The sequence below is a fragment of the Bos grunniens genome, chromosome 22 (genome assembly GCF_055505025.1).
Source record: "Bos grunniens cultivar Pamir isolate PY7600 chromosome 22, Bosgru_T2T1.0, whole genome shotgun sequence".
Classification (NCBI taxonomy): Eukaryota; Metazoa; Chordata; class Mammalia; order Artiodactyla; family Bovidae; genus Bos; species Bos grunniens.
Window position 1 is genome coordinate 41346079 of NC_141186.1, and position 18714 is coordinate 41364792.

Consider the following 18714-nt stretch of genomic DNA (forward strand, 5'->3'; position numbering starts at 1 on the left):
GGCAACCCACTGCAGTATTCTTGACTGAAAAATTCCATAGACAGAGGAGGCTGGTTGGGCTACAGTCCACAGGGTGGCAAAGAGTTGGACACGACTGAGTGACTGAGCACAGTAGTAAACGCAGGCATCTCAGATATCGAAAATTAAATTAAAGCAGGGAAGGTAAGTTAATGCAGGCAGGTACTTTTAAGTCCAGTCTCTTCCCTGTTCTTTGAAATTGCATCTATGGAGTGCAATACATCTGTTTTTTGTTGTTTTGTATATAATAGTATTTTTTTATCCTTATATTCTTCCTTAAGTAATTTAGCACAGCTCTGCTAAGTTGGAAAAAAAGCTTGGTGGCAAGTCACAAGAACAGAATATTTGGAAAATGTAGAATTGTTTTTTGTATGACATCAAGCACCAAGGTGTTAATCATGAACTATTTAGTTCTGTCATACATCATGGGTTTTCAAATGATGTAAGGTTCTTGGTCCTGAAAATAAATACCAGAAACCATTGTGAAACTCTTTTGCTGTGTGGTTACCATCCTGCTGGCATGGTAGAACTAGGAAGTGATTGGAACTGGTAAATGCTTTTGAGATTATAAAGCTTCTAGTCATGCTTGAACCCAGACATTGCTAGTTCCCTGTTCTCTAGTGGATACCATATGATGAATGAAATCACCTTAAGAAACATCCCTCCGTCTTTCCCTTATCAGTTCAAAAGGCTCAGAGTGGTTGAAAGCTGGTAAGGATAATAATTTGATGATTGGTTTTTATTTCTAAAAGATATCTGAAAAGATGGAAAATACTTCTGCAGTCAAAGATTGAACTTTGACGTATGTGAAAGTATGTAAATATTCATGGTAGCACTCCTCTAAAGCCTTTTAAATATTAAAATTTATTTTTGCTTTATTATCTTTTTCCAACAAAGTTATGTAACCTTGAGAAGTTCCTCTAAGTCCCATTGTTTTCATTTTTAAAGGGAAGTAACAAGATCACCTAACTCATGGGAGTGCTGTGAGGCTTAAACGAAATAATAAATATATAGATTCATAGTGCCTGGACCACATGAATTGCTCCATAAATTGTAGCTGTTGTTATTGATGTGGCTGCTTTTGTATCTCTTAAAGGTTATATATTAATGATGATACTGTAAATTCAAATATACAAATGCAGGGTTTTTTTTTTCTTTCTGTAACCTGAGAGTTCTTCTGCCATGCAAATCAATCTTCCTTAATTTTGTTGTTTGTTAAGAGTTTTTTATACCAGGTGTTCTGAAAGCTAGGCACATTCTGACCTCTAAAAATGGCTCTCTCAAACTTACCAGGTGGTTTATTGTGACAGTAAATAGGTGTATCTTTTAAGATATTATCTGATTATACAAAATCATGTCCCAATGACTTAAATATACTTATGGTAGCTTTTTTCTTCCTTACTTTTTTTTTTTTTTTAATATAATGACCTGCCTTGAATGCTGGAGTAAATGGCATGCCAAGCTTCCTCTCACTGAACCAAGATGACTCAGTTGTCTACTTAAGAAAAATGAAAAGTGTCTCTAACTTTTTAAGTTGAAGTGTTAGTGTTTAAATATCTAGTTCCCTAAGAAAGATTGTATGCTGTTGTCAACTTAAAAAAGTGTACAACATGAGACTTGAGATTTGTCTGGGGCAAAATGAGGACTGCAGCCCAGGAGACCACACCTTAGACAGCTCTGAGAAACTGCTCCAAAGGGGCAGGGGGCAGGTCAGTATATATGAGATTTTTGTGAAGGGGGAGTTCATGCAATCAAGCACGTATTTTTCCAGAAAGTTTCTACTAGTCTTGTGAAGTTTTGCTAGTCACGAAGAACAGTCATCACCATGAAGGATTTTAGTGCTTTCCTAGATACAGCAGATACACAAATTGGATTCATAAAATCAGCTCTTAAAAGCATTTAACTCTCTGAGGACCTGTCTTGCCAGGTTTTCCCTTGAGCATAGAGGGCCTCATTTCTGCTCTCCACCCTGAACTCCTTTCAGGGGGTGTTGAAGGGCAGCAGCTGCAGCGGCACATGATCTGATGGAGGTAAATGGCAAGTGCCCATTTGTAGTTGACACTGTGTATTTTCATATTTATATTTAATATCTCAAATTATCAACATAGAGTATCTATAGTACTTGGATTGGCTAGATAACTCTTTCAGTCATTCACTCACTTAAAGCAATGTTTTGAGGAATGTTTGACTAATTTGACCTATTTCGTCTGGGAAGTTGCATTCTGATTATGAGAGTTATCTGGGGGAAAAAATGCTTCTCTTTTCAGGTGGAAGGATGTATTTAAATTTAGAATGACATGTATTCCTTATGGCCCAGGGTGCCTGTGCATTAATGCAGAAATTGATACTAGGATAAAATCTTTAACAATTAGGGATGAGTATCTAAAACTCAATTATCTTTTAGCTGTTCACCCCATAGTAGTGATGTGCTCTCATTTTCACTGCTGTGGGATTACATGTATTCTTCAATTGTACAGCTAAAGACAGAAGTCAAACTCTCAAGACCAGTTTCAGCCAGGGCACATGAGCCAATCTCCAGGGTTCGGAATGTGCATCACTTAACTTGATTTGTAATGCTTTCAGTAGGGAATGGCGTTCTCCTTCTGGTTGACTGCTTTATTTTCATGAATCCACACTGAATCTCCCTTCAAGTTGCTTAGTGATAACAGAATGAATTCCCAGCCAGGGTCTTGGGGCTCAGATTTCATGTGGTGACGATCACCGTGATCTCTGCGTTACTTCCACCACCAATGTGATTGCAGGTTGGAATTTCTAACAATATTCAAAGTCGTTTTTTAGAAGAAGACAAGAAAGCAAAATGTCACACCCATCTTAAAATTGCCTTAATAATAAAATAATTGTATCCTATTGGTTTGACATGTTCAGTGTGTATATATAGGTCTATTCTTTAGAGCGATGCTTCCATTGTTTACGTGATTGCTGAATGGTAATAGCGCTTGGCAGAAATTTCTTAGTATTTCAGCCTTTAAATGATTAAATGTCTCTAGACCCATCATGAGACGAGACATGAAAGGCTCGCAAGCGCCCTGATGGTCTAGGTTTCTAAGCTTTACCTGCTAAGCCTCCTAAAAAGACACAGATGAAGAAAATTTAGACATGAGTTATAATTGTATGCTTTTCTATCACTCCTCATAGTGAACTTATTTGGGTTAATCATATAAGATTTTATAATAATGGTCCCCACATTGCTTCATTTTTTTAAAAAAAGCATTGCTGCAATGAGCTCCCTTATAGATTTAAATTGTTGACTAATTGTCTTAATCATTAATCCATGAATTTACATTCACATTAATGAATCCACATTCACATTAGTACTTTTTTGTGTGTTCCTCCAATCCCACCCCATGTTTTCAATTCAAGACTTCAGGACGAGAAGGAAAGCTGTGTACAAGTCCTGTTTGTTGTTGTTGTTAGAAATTCTTAATGGAAGCAGTTGGGATCTCTCCTTATTGTGTCATTGGGTCCATCTTATCTTACTGGTTCCCCCAGGATGAGCTGTCTACTCCTCTTGAGTGCAGGTTTCCCTCGGGCCTTATATCTTCATTGCCCGTGTACTTTTCTGATTTTGAACATGGACTCTGTGTTCCATGGTGAAAGATACTGTAACTGTAAAGGGCAGACCTGTGTGGGGAGAGCTGTGTATATGGATGAATGATCAAACCAGTTAACTAAGAATGAAGAGACTACGTGTATTTCCCCATGAATTACAGTCGCCATTTTTCTCTGGAATGTGTGTCTTCACCTATACTGTCCAGGCCCGTCTGTTGCCACTCCCACTGGGAGTATTAAAATAACTGTTCTGCATACTGTATTACAGTGATATATTTTTCTTTCATTTTCAAAATTGACAAAGAATACCTATTGAACATTTGCTTGTGAAGAAGTTAACATGTTTAAAAGGATTTAAGAAAATTAGCTGCTTTGCTCTGAAGATAAGATGTTCATTTAAACTAGGGAGGAACAGCATCTTTGTGTCAGTTTTCTCATGCCATCCTGTGCTAAACTGTGAATCTGTTTTGCATTGGATTTTCTCTTTTGCAGAAAAGTGTCATCATTTTCACTGCCAGAATAGATTATAGAGCAAAACAGAAGACTTTGCTAAAGGCAGCTGTGTGTGTGTGTGTGTGTGTGTGTGTGTTTAGGAAAAATCTGTGGCAAACCCATTTTCCTGCAGATTTTGATAATTTTTGGTAGCATTATCTGGACTTTACAACTTGTAAACAGCTGGTGTTTCTTACATCAGTTCAGTTCAGTCACTCAGTTGTGTCCGACTCTTTGCGACCCCATGAATCGCAGCACGCCAGGCCTCCCTGTCCATCACCAACTCCCGGAGTTCACTCAGACTCATGTCCATCGAGTCAGTGATGCCATCCAGCCATCTCATCCTCTGTCGTCCCCTTTTCCTCCTGCCCCCAATCCCTCCCAGCATCAGAGTCTTTTCCAATGAGTCAACTCTTCGCATGAGGTGGCCAAAGTACTGGAGTTTCAGCTTTAGCATCATTCCTTCCAAAGAACACCCAGGACTGATCTCCTTCAGAATGGACTGGTTGGATCTCCTCACAGTCCAAGGGACTCTCAAGAGTCTTCTCCAACACCACAGTTCAAAAGCATCAATTCTTCGGCGCTCAGCTTTCTTCACAGTCCAACTCTCACATCCATACATGACCACTGGAAAAACCATAGCCTCAACTAGACGGACCTTTGTTGGCAAAGTAATGTCTCTGCTTTTGAATATGCTATCTAGGTTGGTCATAACTTTCCTTCCAAGGAGTAAGTGTCTTTTAATTTCATGGCTGCAGTCACCATCCACAGTGATTTTGGAGCCCAGAAAAATAAAGTCTGACACTGTTGCCACTGTTTCCCCATCTATTTCCCATGAAGTGATGGGACCAGATGCCATGATCTTCGTTTTCTGAATGTTGAGCTTTAAGCCAACTTTTTCACTCTCCTCTTTCACTTTCATCAAGAGGCTTTTGAGTTCATCTTCACTTTCTGCCATAAGGGTGGTGTCATCTGCATATGTGAGGTTATTGATACTTCTCCCAGCAATCTTGATTTCAGCTTGTGCTTCTTCCAGCCCAGCATTTCTCATGATGTACTCTGCATATTATTTATATAACCAACAAATTACCATCTAATATTAAGTGATAAATTAATGAAAACTTTTATTTAAATAAGTCAATAGCTCTTTGAGTAGGTGCTATGTGTCAGGTGTGGACTATCGGGGTGGGATCAAGGCAATCTTGACAGTTTAGTGGGGAAGATGGTCATTAAACAAATAGGCATATATACTATATGACTGTAGTCCTTGTTTCAAGGGCTACAAAGAAGACAAGTGGAACAGTAAGGAGATATAGACCAGAGGCTTGTCTTTGCTGTATTCTTTAGTCCCATGTGGCTATTGAAATATAATTTAGATTTCTTTGTTTTGATTTCTTTGATCTTAAAGATATTTAATTACAATTAAAATTGCATTTCCCAGTCATAGTATTCAAGTGTTTCAAGTGTTTGGTGATCCCATGAGGCTACCATACTGGACAACATGACTCTAGGATGCTTTCGTCATTTCAGGGAATCCTCTTGGACAGCATTGTAGCTATAGTCTCTGAAAGGATCTCTGTGCAGAACAGATGTTTAAACTTAGATATATCTGAGTAGGCAATGACCCCATGACAATTTGGGATAGAGGGGAGAACAGTTTTGGTAGAGGAATGCTCTAGCATATGGAGATAAACTGTATTAAACTTGATCTGTTATGTTCTTAGAATGGTATTTACCATTTTTTCATGCTTGCCTATTTTAAGAAGGTATAATAGTATGGGCATTTGCAATATTACTGTAACCATATAAAATTATGTCTTACTTGGCTCTGCTTAAGGATGGTATTACATTAAAAGAATAATAGATCTGGCATCCAAAATAATTCAAAAGCATTTAAAAATCTTCTTAGGTTTTTTTTTTTTTTTTGGCAAAAAAAGTAAAAAAGGAATTCTTTCATAATGTGAATAGAGATGTTTCATCATTCTCTCCCTTCTTACTAACATACATCACTCCTACCCTTAAAGGCTCTCTGTTTTTTTCTTCCAGAATTCCAGATGTCTTATAAATCTTGTCTAACTCAGCTTTTTATCACATGCTTTAATTTGTCCTGTTTCTCATTTGTTTCGTTTTTTTTATGATATCCTGCTCTCTGGCTATTGGACAACAAAGGAAACTGCGAGTGCTTATTCAGCGAGTAGCAAGCAGTCTCTCCTCCTTAATGGACTTTTTCAAGAAGATACTGCCACTCAACTATTATCGCAATTCAACATTAAGGAAACATTCTAAATGCTTATAGGAAATTTGATTATGCTAGTTGGTCTTGACTTTGGTCTCCACAGGTTTTAGAACCAAGCTGTTGCTTTGATATGCATATTCTATAGTTCCATGCTGGAATTGTTTTTATGTAAATGTCATTACTTTCCCTGAGAGGCTCTCCTGTAGTCTAGTGAGTGGTTTTTTTTGTTTGTTTTTTTGTTTTTCCTTAGTACACTGGAAGTAAGAAAGCCAGGATGGAAGATCCCACTGATTATACCTTTTAGTCTCTAAAATCTGTTGTTATAACTCATGTGGTTTGTTTTTTATTGAAAGATGTACTATCACTCAATTTAATACTTTTAGTCCAGTTTATGTAGAGTAACATTGAGTAAAATCGTACAGAGTTGTATTAGTGGGAGAGAAAGTTAATTTTGAAGAAGTAGAAGCCCAGGACTTGATAATTCCAGTTGCAAAAAGTAAATCTAGACTGTGTTGCCTGTCACACATTCTCAATATATCTTTTTAAATAATTAGGTGAGGATTTTTTCTAATTAAACTATGAGTTGTTTTGTTAAGTTCCAAAGGATTTGAAATCAACTAAATATTTGTTGGCTTTATTCCTTTGTTTTCAGCATCTGGTAAGGTAAATTTTTATTTGTTTCATATTTGAAAAAGTAATTAGAATTTGTGAGCATACGCGCATATTGTATGAACTTCAAGAGGAAAAAAAAATCAGAATTCCTTTTAAAAAGTAATAATCCCAATAAAGAGATTCACCATGTAGAATAGATTCTGCCTTCTGTGTGGCTCCTGTCCTTTCACTTTTCTCTGCTCCTGAGTCACCAAGATTTCTTACCTAGGTGATAACCCTCTAATTAGTCCATTGGCTTTCAGTCCTACTTACTTGCCTTTGACCTGTTCTCACATGGCTGCCAGAGCTGTTTGTGCTAGAAATCGAAAATAGAGGTTTAAGAATGGCAGTTTGGTTAGAGGGTGGAAGCTGAGGTAATTCCATTGAAATTGTACTCTTTCCTCAGTTGCTTATTCTTTGTGTGTATGCAGCGGTGTGTTTTTCCAATAATGAATAGACACCACGGGGATAAGTGGGCTTCCCAGGTGGCGCTAGAGGTAAAGAAAGGGCCCACCTGTCAATGCAGGAGACATAAGAGATGCAGGTTCCATCCCTGGGTCGGGAAGATCCCCTGGAGGAGGGCATGACAATCCACTGCATTATTCTTGCCTGGAGGATCCCCATGGACAGAGGATCTGACCATGGACTGGCTAGCTACAGTCCATAGGGTCACAGAGAGTCAGACACGGCTGAAACGACTTGTCACGCATGCACATACATGGGGATAAGCACTGGCTTCCCCACTGTTCACCAGGAAATGTTGCATCTCTTCTCTGAGCCAGGAGAATCTGGACATGTTAGTCTGCTGCTTTGAAGACCTTTGATGACTTGCTATTGCTTTCAACTAAGGTCCTAAATTATTAAGACGACCTCTGAGCTCCTATGATGATGGCAGAGCTTATTTTCTGACCAGTCTGACACCATTCTGCCTTGCTCTCTGTACTGCAACCACACTGACCTTCTCTCTTCTCAGACATGGCAAGCTTCTTCCCATTTGATGCTGCTCTGTCTATCTGGAAGTTCACTGAGTCCCCTTTATTCTTTAGGTCTTGGCTTAAATGCCTCTTTCTGAGGTCATCTTCTCTGATCCCATCCTCACTCACTTTCCCGTGCAACAGACTAGGTGAGATCAGCTCAGTTTTTGTCTTCATGGCAGTGAGCACAATTGTTAATTAGACCACTACCAATTAATTGTAAAATTAATATCTAATCTCTCTGCCAGACTAAAACTCCTAAAATCAAGAGTTATGTCTAGGCGGGTTGCATTATATCCCCAGAACCCAAAGCTGTGCCTGGCACTTAAAGTCCTTTACTAACTGTTTTTTTAATATTTCTATTTGATACAAATTTAGTATAATTATGAAGACATTTTGAAATTTTGGCTTAGAAGATTTTAGAGCAGAAACAGGTTCTTCTCTGTTTGATTAAATTCTTCACCAGCATATTAAATTCTTCACTGTTGGCTTAAATCTTTATAGCCAGCCTAAGTCATTTGATTTCCACTCTAAATATTCTGAGCTCAATATCCAAAGAAACTTTGATTTCAGAGGAAGTGCACCGATCCTATCAACCACCAAACATGTTTTTTTTAAAGTCTTTGGGGGGAGTAGGAGCGGAGATAAGGAAGAAATGAAAGACATCCTAAAGCATATTGAGAACCTGAGATAAAAGCAGCAGCTTGTGAGGAGGAGGTTAATGCATATTGAAGTAGATGTCACTAATTTCATAAAAATTTGCCATCAGGAAGTTAAGAGCTTTGGGTTGTTTGTTCATTGAATTTGTACTCCTGACTTATTTCGGCCTTGGACCAGTAATTAATAATGCAAGTGTGGAGGTGGAAGAAGGAAAAGAGATCAAGAAGAGAAGAGAAAAATAAAATGAGGTAAAGACAGGCAAACAGACTGACATTAAATCTACAATATAGTATATTATACTAAATAGATAAACTACAGATAAGTCACGGTCATAGGTTAATCCTTCACTTATGTTCTACAGAGTGTAAATAGGTATTCTGGAGGGAAGGAAAATGATGGTGGTGAAGGGCTCTTTGTCATTGCTCAGGTCAATCTGGAAGATTGGTTTAAATGGAGCTTCAAGGGTCTCTTTGTTTTTTGACTTTTCAAAGAAAGAGGTAGAATATTCAGCATTTCCCAGTCTTGCTGGTTTGGTTAACAGCATTCCCAGTTCCCTAGCACTGGGATTTATACCAACACTTGTGTTCAGATACCTTTTGGGTAAAGCTCGAGGAAGCGTTTAAGCCATCCCAGAGAGAACCCTGCCAGACAGTGACACGTGTGATGAAGATGCCTCTTCTGGCACCTCTTTTATCCTGGCCTCAAGGTGTAAAAGCATAGGAATTGTCACTAACAGGACCTTGCCACTTTCTATATAATTATGAGGATTCTATTATGAAAATTAATGAGAATTTTAATGGGATAGGTGCAGAAACCTCACTTTAAATAATAACCTTTTAGGGAGACAGTTGGAGTCAAAAGAAACAACCCAAAAATCAAGATTAAGCTCTCAAATAACCAGTCATTGCCCTCCCTCCCCTCTTACACCCCTAATCCTGCTCCTCCCTTAGCAAATAGCCATCAAATAATTTGTGAATGTTCATCTCTCTGGGTGTATTTTTTTAAAATGCATATTGGAAATAGTGTTGTGGTTTTTTTAATATATTCTAAATTAAATCATAGAAAAGAATGATAACTTTAATATTAGAAATTATTATTGCTTTTCATTCCAATAATATTGAAACATAACAGGAAGGGCCCTGAAGCAATTGCTGCATCGTCTTATTGTTAAAAACTGCTCCTGACAAGGACACAGTCTATGTACTTCTAGTGATGTTAGACTACTTTGATTTAATCCTCTTCATTTCCTTTGCTAAGATTTCCTATGCTAAAAAAATGCATTTTTAATAGAGATTTTATTATAAAGCACGACCTCTGTTTCTCTTCACAAACGATTCTAATAACACTTTGACTCAGATCCTGGAATGCTGAAGCTAGAAGCAACATTACAGACAGTCTGGTCTTAGTCCCTGCAGAGGAAGCTGTTATCAGAGGCCGAATAAGACTTGGGTCTTCTTGATGGAGTTCTGCTCTTCTTTTCCTTCTCATCATTAACCTGACTAATGAGACAGTGCATATAAGCCACTTCAACAGGCAGCTCCACACATAGTGCTTATTAAGAGTAATTAAAATTCATATCATTAGCATCATCAACCATTCAAATGTTTATTGAGTATCTACTATGTGATTTGGAAAGGCATCTGCCCTAATGGTATGGGCCTGTCCCAAGCTCTTTGTATAGCCTGCAGTTCTGGATCTGCCATGAACAAGGTAGACCCCCTAGAACAATTTTCTAGTTTTCTTTAGCATTTTCTTCCCTGGTGGTTCAGAGGTTAAAGCATCTGCCTGCAATGCGGGAGATGCAGGTTCAATCCCTGGGTTGGGAAGATCCCCTGGAGAAGGAAATGGCACCCCATTCCAGTATTCTTGCCTGGAGAATCCCATGGAGGGAGGAGCCTGGTGGGCTACAGTCCACGGGGTCGCAAGGAGTCAGACACGACTGAGCTACTTCACTTTCACTGTCACTATAAAATTAGGATAAGATTTAGAGAGAATTTTGAGGTAAAAAATGGAAAGTGATGTGTGAAGTCCAGATCTACCAAAGATATTCCTTTTGGGCAAATTCATGCTCTTAGTTTGCCAGTTCAAATATTTTAAAGTAATTACTGAAAACTTAAAATCATTTGCCAAAGGATCATCACAAGATAAGGAGAAAAACCTAACATTTATTATCTCTAGATTGTTTCAGTTTTTTAAAAATGTATAATACATACTCATCTATTCATATATTATATATATAGATAGATAGATATATACACACTTCCCTGATGGCTCAGCAGGTAAAGTATCCACCTGCAATGCAGGAGACGCAGGAGACTCGGACTTGATCCCTAGGTCAAAAAGATCCCCCAAAGAAGGAAATGGCACCCCACTCTAGTATTCTTTCCTAGAAAATTCCATGGACAGAGGATCCTGGCAGGCTACAGTCCATGGAGTCACGAAAGAGTCGGATGTGCCTGAGCGACTAAGCACAACAACACATGTGATGAGCTAAAAATTACATAGATTTGAAAGCTAGTCTAGTCATATTTTAGATAAGGAAAGGAAATATAGGCTGTAGACAGTGGCTGGTCATAACAATAATTACATTTTTCTGAATTTTGAAGTGCCAGTTGTTATACTGATGTTGATTTCAATAGCTTCAGTCACAGCCACTGGGCAACTCCCCACACTTCAGGCTCGCCACTGAGAGCAGTTTCAGCGCTCCCTCTGTGCTTTAATGGAACTGAATATTTTTCTGTAACTCATCCGTCACCGAGCATTTCTTGGAGGCAGCCTGTGGGTGAAGCATTGTGCTAGATCATGATGAGTAAGGAAAGATACATTCGTTACACTTGCTTTCTACAAGGCATTTACAATCTGGTAGGGGACCAACCGATCATTTTAAATGTAGTGTAGTAAAGACAAAGCAGAAGCTAGAAGAAGCAGGCTATTCTACAAAAAAAAAAAGCTCAGAGGAAGAGACATTTGATCTGGGTCCCAAGGATGAGTAGGAATTTTATTTTAGGCTTATGACTTGGCTGTTGCAAAAGGTTGAGATCTTGAAATTATATGATACATTCAAGCAACTTCTCTGTGGTTTGGTGTGGCTAGAGTATAAATGATCAATAAGGACATATGGGACTTAAGGCAGGACAGATAGGAAGAAGCAAAAGCAATGTGAACTTTAGGCTGAAGATGTTTGAAAGTATTTGGTCACCTTTTGAAAGAGGAAAATATATGGTCAAACTGGTGTTTTAAGAAGAGCAGTTGGGAGCTGTGGTGTGAATAGATTGAAGGGAAGGGACCATTTAAAGGTTGTGGAAACAGATTAAGTGATGAATAAACATTTTCACTAGAGCAGGAATGGAAACAAGAAGACAGACGTGAAATATAATGAAAGCTGGGACTTAGTAATGGATTAGATACACGAAAAGGTGAACGAAAGGAGAGAAAGAAGTTGACATCAAGGTGACTAGATTCATAGTTTAGCCAGAATGGAGGTTCAGGAAAAGGTACATATTTTTGTAGGAAGAGAAGGAATTCTATTTTGGGGATGTTGAGTTCAAAGTGGATACCTAGGTGAATATTTAAACTTTGGGGAAAGGTTGACCTTGGAATATTGATTCAGGCGTCTTCAATGAGCTAATGCTCATGAAAGTCTTAGAAGGAGTTTCTTTCTGGGAGAGGATCTGGAGTTAGAATAGAAAACACCCTCAGTGAACTTAATTAGTACCTGAAAGAGGATGGAGAGGAAATCTATTTTTCTGTCAGTTTTTAGACCTAATTTTTTCTTTCTTTTGCTTGACCTCGAGTTCTGACTGAACTGGACCTCAGAAAACATGAAATCATTTTGAATCTTGGCCAAATATGTTGTTAAATCAAGCATATATCTGTAAACTTAATATTTCTGACATAAGTTTTTCTAATGGCTCTTCCAGCATACTATGAAGAACTTAGACTACGTATGAAGAATGAGGTTCCAATGCTCTCTGACATAGGCAGGGAATCACTTACTGCTATAAAGTCACTCTTCTTTATTAGGTCAATACACATGTGTTACAGACACCTTTTTTATGTAGCATAGGAATTACTGCCAACATGGTTGATGGTGACTTTTTCTTTGTGACTTAAAGACATTGTATAAAATACTCTTAAGCCTGTCTTTATATCAGTTACCTTGATTAGAATTTCACTTGAGCAGAGGTGATCAGTTGAAATAAATATATGTAGTTGATCTCAGTTCAGTTCAGTCACTCGGTCGTGTCCAACACTTTGCAACCCAATGAACCACAGCACGCCAGGCCTCCCTGTCCATCACCAACTCCCGGAGTTCACCCAGACTCATGTCCATCGAGTCAGTGATGCCATCTAACCATCTCATCCTCCGTCGTCCCCTTCTTCTCCTGCCCTCAATCTTTCCCAGCATCAGGGTTTTTTCAAATAAGTCAGTTCTTCACATCAGGTGGCCAAAGTATTGGAGTTTCCGTTTCAGCATCAGTCCTTCCAATGAATATTCAGGACTGATTTCCTTTAGGATGGACTGGTTGGATTTGGATCTCCTTGCAGTCCAAGGGACTCTCAAGAGTCTTTTTCTAACACCACAGTTCAAAAACATCAATTCTTCAGTGCTCAGCTTTCTTTATAGTCCAACTCTCACATCCATACATGACCACTGGAAAAACCATAGCCTTGACTAGACAGACCTTTGTTGGCAAAGTAATGTCTCTGCTTTTTAATATGCTGTCTAGATTGGTCATAACTTTCCTTCCAAGGAGTAAGCATCTTTTAATTTCATGGCTGCAGTCACCATGTGCAGTAATTTTGGAGCCCCCCAAAATAAAGTCAGCCACTGTTTCCCCATCTATTTGCCATAAAGTGATGGGACCGGATGCCATGATCTTAGTTTTCTGAATGTTGAGCTTTAAGGCAACTTTTTCAGTCTCATCTTTCACTTTCATCAGGAGGCTCTTTAGTTCCTCTTCACCTTCTGCCATAAGGGTGGTGTCATCTGCATATCTGAGGTTGGTCTACTGCCTACCAGTTTAATGTTAACATTGACTATCAACCTCTGTCTCCACCATGATAGAATAACTGGTGCAGTTTACCGTACCACAGTAAACCACTCTAAAACTGGACACAATGTATAAGACAATTGATTTGAGGCCATGGAAAATAGCTAGTATAGATATGATCCTTGAAGGTAATGGGCAAGATTGCCTGATATCCATACAGGGAGGGGAGCCACAGTGGAGAGCTGTGGTTTCTCTGAATTGAAGTGTTCAAGTTGGAAGTTCAGAGCTGCTAAGGTGGCTAAACTTTGACATTCACGGTACTGGAGAGAGGAATCTGGGCAGAACAGACATGGAAGCAGACCATGGTGGTTTCCCGTGTGTCATTTGCCAAGGGCTGTGCATGACCAGAGTGGGACTCTCTCAGCCTCAGCAGAGGATGACTTCTGTAGGACCGAATGCTTAACAGAGGTTCCCAGTCATACAGAGATGAGAGACATTGGAATCTCGGCTAGTGTTGAAAGTTCTGGCTGAGCTGCTGAGAAACTGAATTGAAAATTTAGAAAAGCAACACTTTAGGAGCAAGAATCACAATCTAGAATGAGGATCATTTCCTTCAAACTAACAATAAAACCAAATAGGCCCTCTCTAACAGAGTATTTTAAAAAACCCTGACAGGATCAAGGTGGTGGTTTAGTCACTAAGTCACGTCCGGCTTTTTGCAAGTCCATGGACTGTAGTCTGCCAGGCTCCTCTGTCCATGGGATTCTCCAGGCAAGAATACTGGAGTGGGTTGCCACTTCCTTCTCCAGGGAATCTTCCCGACCCAGGATTCGAACCCAGGTCTCCTGCATTGCAGGCAGACTTTTTACCAACTGAGCTACAAGGGAAGCGACCAGATCAAGAAGATCTGCCAAAAATTTAATTAACTGCCCAAATAATATTTTATATCTCTAAGGGAAGAAAAGATAATCCAGACACATTGGTGTGCATCATGTGTAATCATACGTGTGAAGAAGCAGGAGAATATGATATTCAATCAAGAAAGCAAGCAGTCGAGAGGAGGAGCCAAGATGGCGGAGGAGTAGGACGGGAAGAACACTTTCTCCCCCACAAATTCATCAAAAGAGCATTTAAACGTCAAGTAAATTCCACAAAACAACTTCTGAATGCCGGCAGAGGACATCAGGCACCCAGAAAAGCAATCCAACTCTTCGAAAGGAGGTAGGAAAAAATATAAAAGACAAAAAAAGAGACAAAAGAGGGAGGGACGGAGTTCCGTCCCGGGAAGGGAGTCTTAAAAAGAGAGAAGTTTCCAAACACCAGGAAACCTTCTCACTGCCGAATCTGTGCCGAGCTTTGGAAGCACAGAGGGCAACATAACAGGAAGAAAAAATAAATAAACAATTAAAACTCGAAGATTGCGAGTCCTACGGTAACTCCCCCAGCGGAGAAGCAGCGCAGACGCCTGCATCCGCCATTAGCAAGCGGGGGCTGGGCAGGGAGGCGCGGGCTACATCGCTGAGAGTAAGAATCTGGCCTGAATACCCTGAGCACTATCTGAGCGAAATAATTTGGGCTAGCAAACCAGACTGTGGGATATCTACCACGCGAAAAGCCAGCCCCAACCTAAGACACCGCCAGGCCCGCACACAGAACAAAGAATTGAACAGAGATAGCCGGCTGCAGACCTTCCCCCTCCGGTGACAGGCAGCCAGAGCTGGAAGGGGGCAATCGCAGCCCCAGAGAGACATTATCTATAAAACTGTAAGCAGGCTTCTTTGCTAACTGAAACTTTTTGGGGGTCTGGACGGTTAACATCTGCCTGAGAAGGTGCGCCGGTTTTACACCCAGATAACCGAGTGGCAGGGAGGCGATAAGTCGCAGCATTGGCGCTCGCCAAACACCTCATCACTTGAGCTGCTCGGACCTGGGAAGAGCACAAAACTCAGGCCCAACTGAGTCTGCGCCTCTGAGGACTACCCGAGTGCCTGAACCTGAGTGGCTTGGACCTGGGAGGTACATGCAACTCAGGCCCAGCCTCGGATTGTTCCCAGCGGAACAACCTAGAGCCTGAGCAGTGTGGGCAGGGAGGCTACACGCGCCATGAGCGGGGGCAGACCCAGTGTGGCTGAGGCACTGCGAGCGCACGCCAGTGTTATTTGTTTGCAGCATCCCTCCCTCCCTCCCCACAGCGCGACTGAACAAAGAGAAGAAATACAGCTCCACCCATCAGAACACCAACACAAGCTTCCCTAACCAGGAAACCTTGACAAGCCACCTGTACAAACCCACACACAGCGAGGAAAAGCCACAATAAAGAGAACTCCACAAACTGCCAGAATACAGAAAGGACACCCCAAACTCAGCAATTTAAACAAGATGAAGAAACAGAGGAATAGCCAGCAGATAAAGGAACAGGATAAATGCCCACCAAACCAAACAAAAGAGGAAGAGATAGGGAATCTACCTGATAAAGAATTCCGAATAATGATAGTGAAATTGATCCAAAATCTTGAAATTAAAATGGAATCACAGATAAATAGCTTGGAGACAAGGATTGAGAAGATGCAAGAAAGGTTTAACAAGGACCTAGAAGAAATAAAAAAGAGTCAATATTTAATGAATAATGCAATAAATGAAATTAAAAACACTCTGGAGGCAACAAATAGTAGAATAACAGAGGCAGAAGATAGGATTAGTGAATTAGAAGATAGAATGGTAGAAATAAATGAATCAGAGAGAATAAAAGAAAAACGAATTAAAAGAAATGAGGACAATCTCAGAGACCTCCAGGACAATATTAAACGCTACAACATTCGAATCATAGGGGTTCCAGAAGAAGAAGACAAAAAGAAAGACCATGAGAAAATACTTGAGGAGATAATAGTTGAAAACTTCCCTAAACTGGGGAAGGAAATAATCACCCAAGTCCAAGAAACCCAGAGAGTCCCAAACAGGATAAACCCAAGGCGAAACACCCCAAGACACATATTAATCAAATTAACAAAGATCAAACACAAAGAACAAATATTAAAAGCAGCAAGGGAAAAACAACAAATAACACACAAGGGAATTCCCATAAGGATAACAGCTGATCTTTCAATAGAAACTCTTCAAGCCAGGAGGGAATGGCAAGACATACTTAAAATGATGAAAGAAAATAACCTACAGCCCAGATTATTGTACCCAGCAAGGATTTCATTCAAGTGTGAAGGAGAAATCAAAAGCTTCTCAGACAAGCAAAAGCTGAGAGAATTCTGCACCACCAAACCAGCTCTCCAACAAATACTAAAGGATATTCTCTAGACAGGAAACACAAAAATGGTGTATAAATTCGAACCCCAAACAATAAAGTAAATGGCAACGGGATCATACTTATTAGTAATTACCTTAAACGTAAATGGGTTGAATGCCCCAACCAAAAGACAAAGACTGGCTGAATGGATACAAAAACAAGACCCCTACATATGTTGTCTACAGGAGACCCACCTCAAAACAGGGGACACATACAGACTGAAAGTGAAGGGCTGGAAAAAGATTTTCCATGCAAATAGGGACCAAAAGAAAGCAGGAGTAGCAATACTCATATCAGATAAAATAGACTTTAAAACAAAGGCTGTGAAAAGAGACAAAGAAGGTCACTACATAATGATCAAAGGATCAATCCAAGAAGAAGATGTAACAATTATAAATATATATGCACCCAACACGGGAGCGCCGCAATATGTAAGACAAATGCTAACAAGTATGAAAGGAGAAATTAACAATAACACAATAATAGTGGGAGATTTTAATACCCCACTCACACCTATGGATAGATCAACTAAACAGAAAATTAACAAGGAAACACAAACTTTAAACAATACAATAGACCAGTTAGACCTAATTGATATCTATAGGACATTTCATCCCAAAACAATGAATTTCACCTTTTTCTCAAGTGCACATGGAACCTTCTCCAGGATAGATCACATCCTGGGCCATAAAGCTAGCCTTGGTAAATTCAAAAAAATAGAAATCATTCCAAGCATCTTTTCTGACCACAATGCAGTAAGATTAGATCTCAATTACAAGAGAAAAACTATTAAAAATTCCAACATATGGAGGCTGAACAACACGCTGCTGAATAACCAACAAATCACAGAAGAAATCAAAAAAGAAATCAAAATTTGCATAGAAACGAATGAAAATGCAAACACAACAACCCAAAACCTGTGGGACACAGTAAAAGCAATCCTAAGGGGAAAGTTCATAGCAATACAGGCACACCTCAAGAAACAAGAAAAAAGTCAAATAAATAACCTAACTCTACACCTAAAGCAACTAGAAAAGGAAGAAATGAAGAACCCCAGGGTTAGTAGAAGGAAAGAAATCTTAAAAATTAGAGCAGAAATAAATGCAAAAGAAACAAAAGAGACTATAGCAAAAATCAACAAAGCCAAAAGCTGGTTCTGTGAAAGGATAAATAAAATTGATAAACCATTAGCCAGACTCAAGAAACAAAGGGAGAAAAATCAAATCAATAAAATTAGAAACGAAAATGGAGAGATCACAACAGACAACACAGAAATACAAAGGATTATAAGAGACTATTATCAACAATTATATGTCAATAAAATGGACAACGAGGAAGAAATGGACAAATTCTTAGAAAAGTACAACTTTCCAAAACTCGACCAGGAAGAAATAGAAAACCTTAACAGACCCATCACAAGCACGGAAATTGAAACTGTAATCAAAAATCTTCCAGCAAACAAAAGCCCAGGTCCAGACGGCTTCACAGCTGAATTCTACCAAAAATTTAGAGAAGAGCTAACACCTATCCTGCTCAAACTCTTCCAGAAAATTGCAGAGGAAGGTAAACTTCCAAACTCATTCTATGAGGCCACCATCACCCTAATACCAAAACCTGACAAGATCCCACAAAAAAAGAAAACTACAGGCCAATATCACTGATGAACGTAGATGCAAAAATCCTAAACAAAATTCTAGCAATCAGAATCCAACAACACATTAAAAAGATCATACACCATGATCAAGTGGGCTTTATCCCAGGGATGCAAGGATTCTTCAATATCCGCAAATCAATCAATGTAATACACCACATTAACAAATTGAA

At 39.4% G+C, this 18714-nt stretch overlaps 1 protein-coding gene across 20 annotated transcripts in view; it reads left to right on the top strand.

Moving 5' to 3' along the window:
* The window catches only part of FHIT (fragile histidine triad diadenosine triphosphatase), a 1549085-nt gene that overhangs the window by 867125 nt on the left and 663246 nt on the right, over positions 1-18714 (top strand). The gene's annotated exons all lie outside the window — the stretch shown is intronic.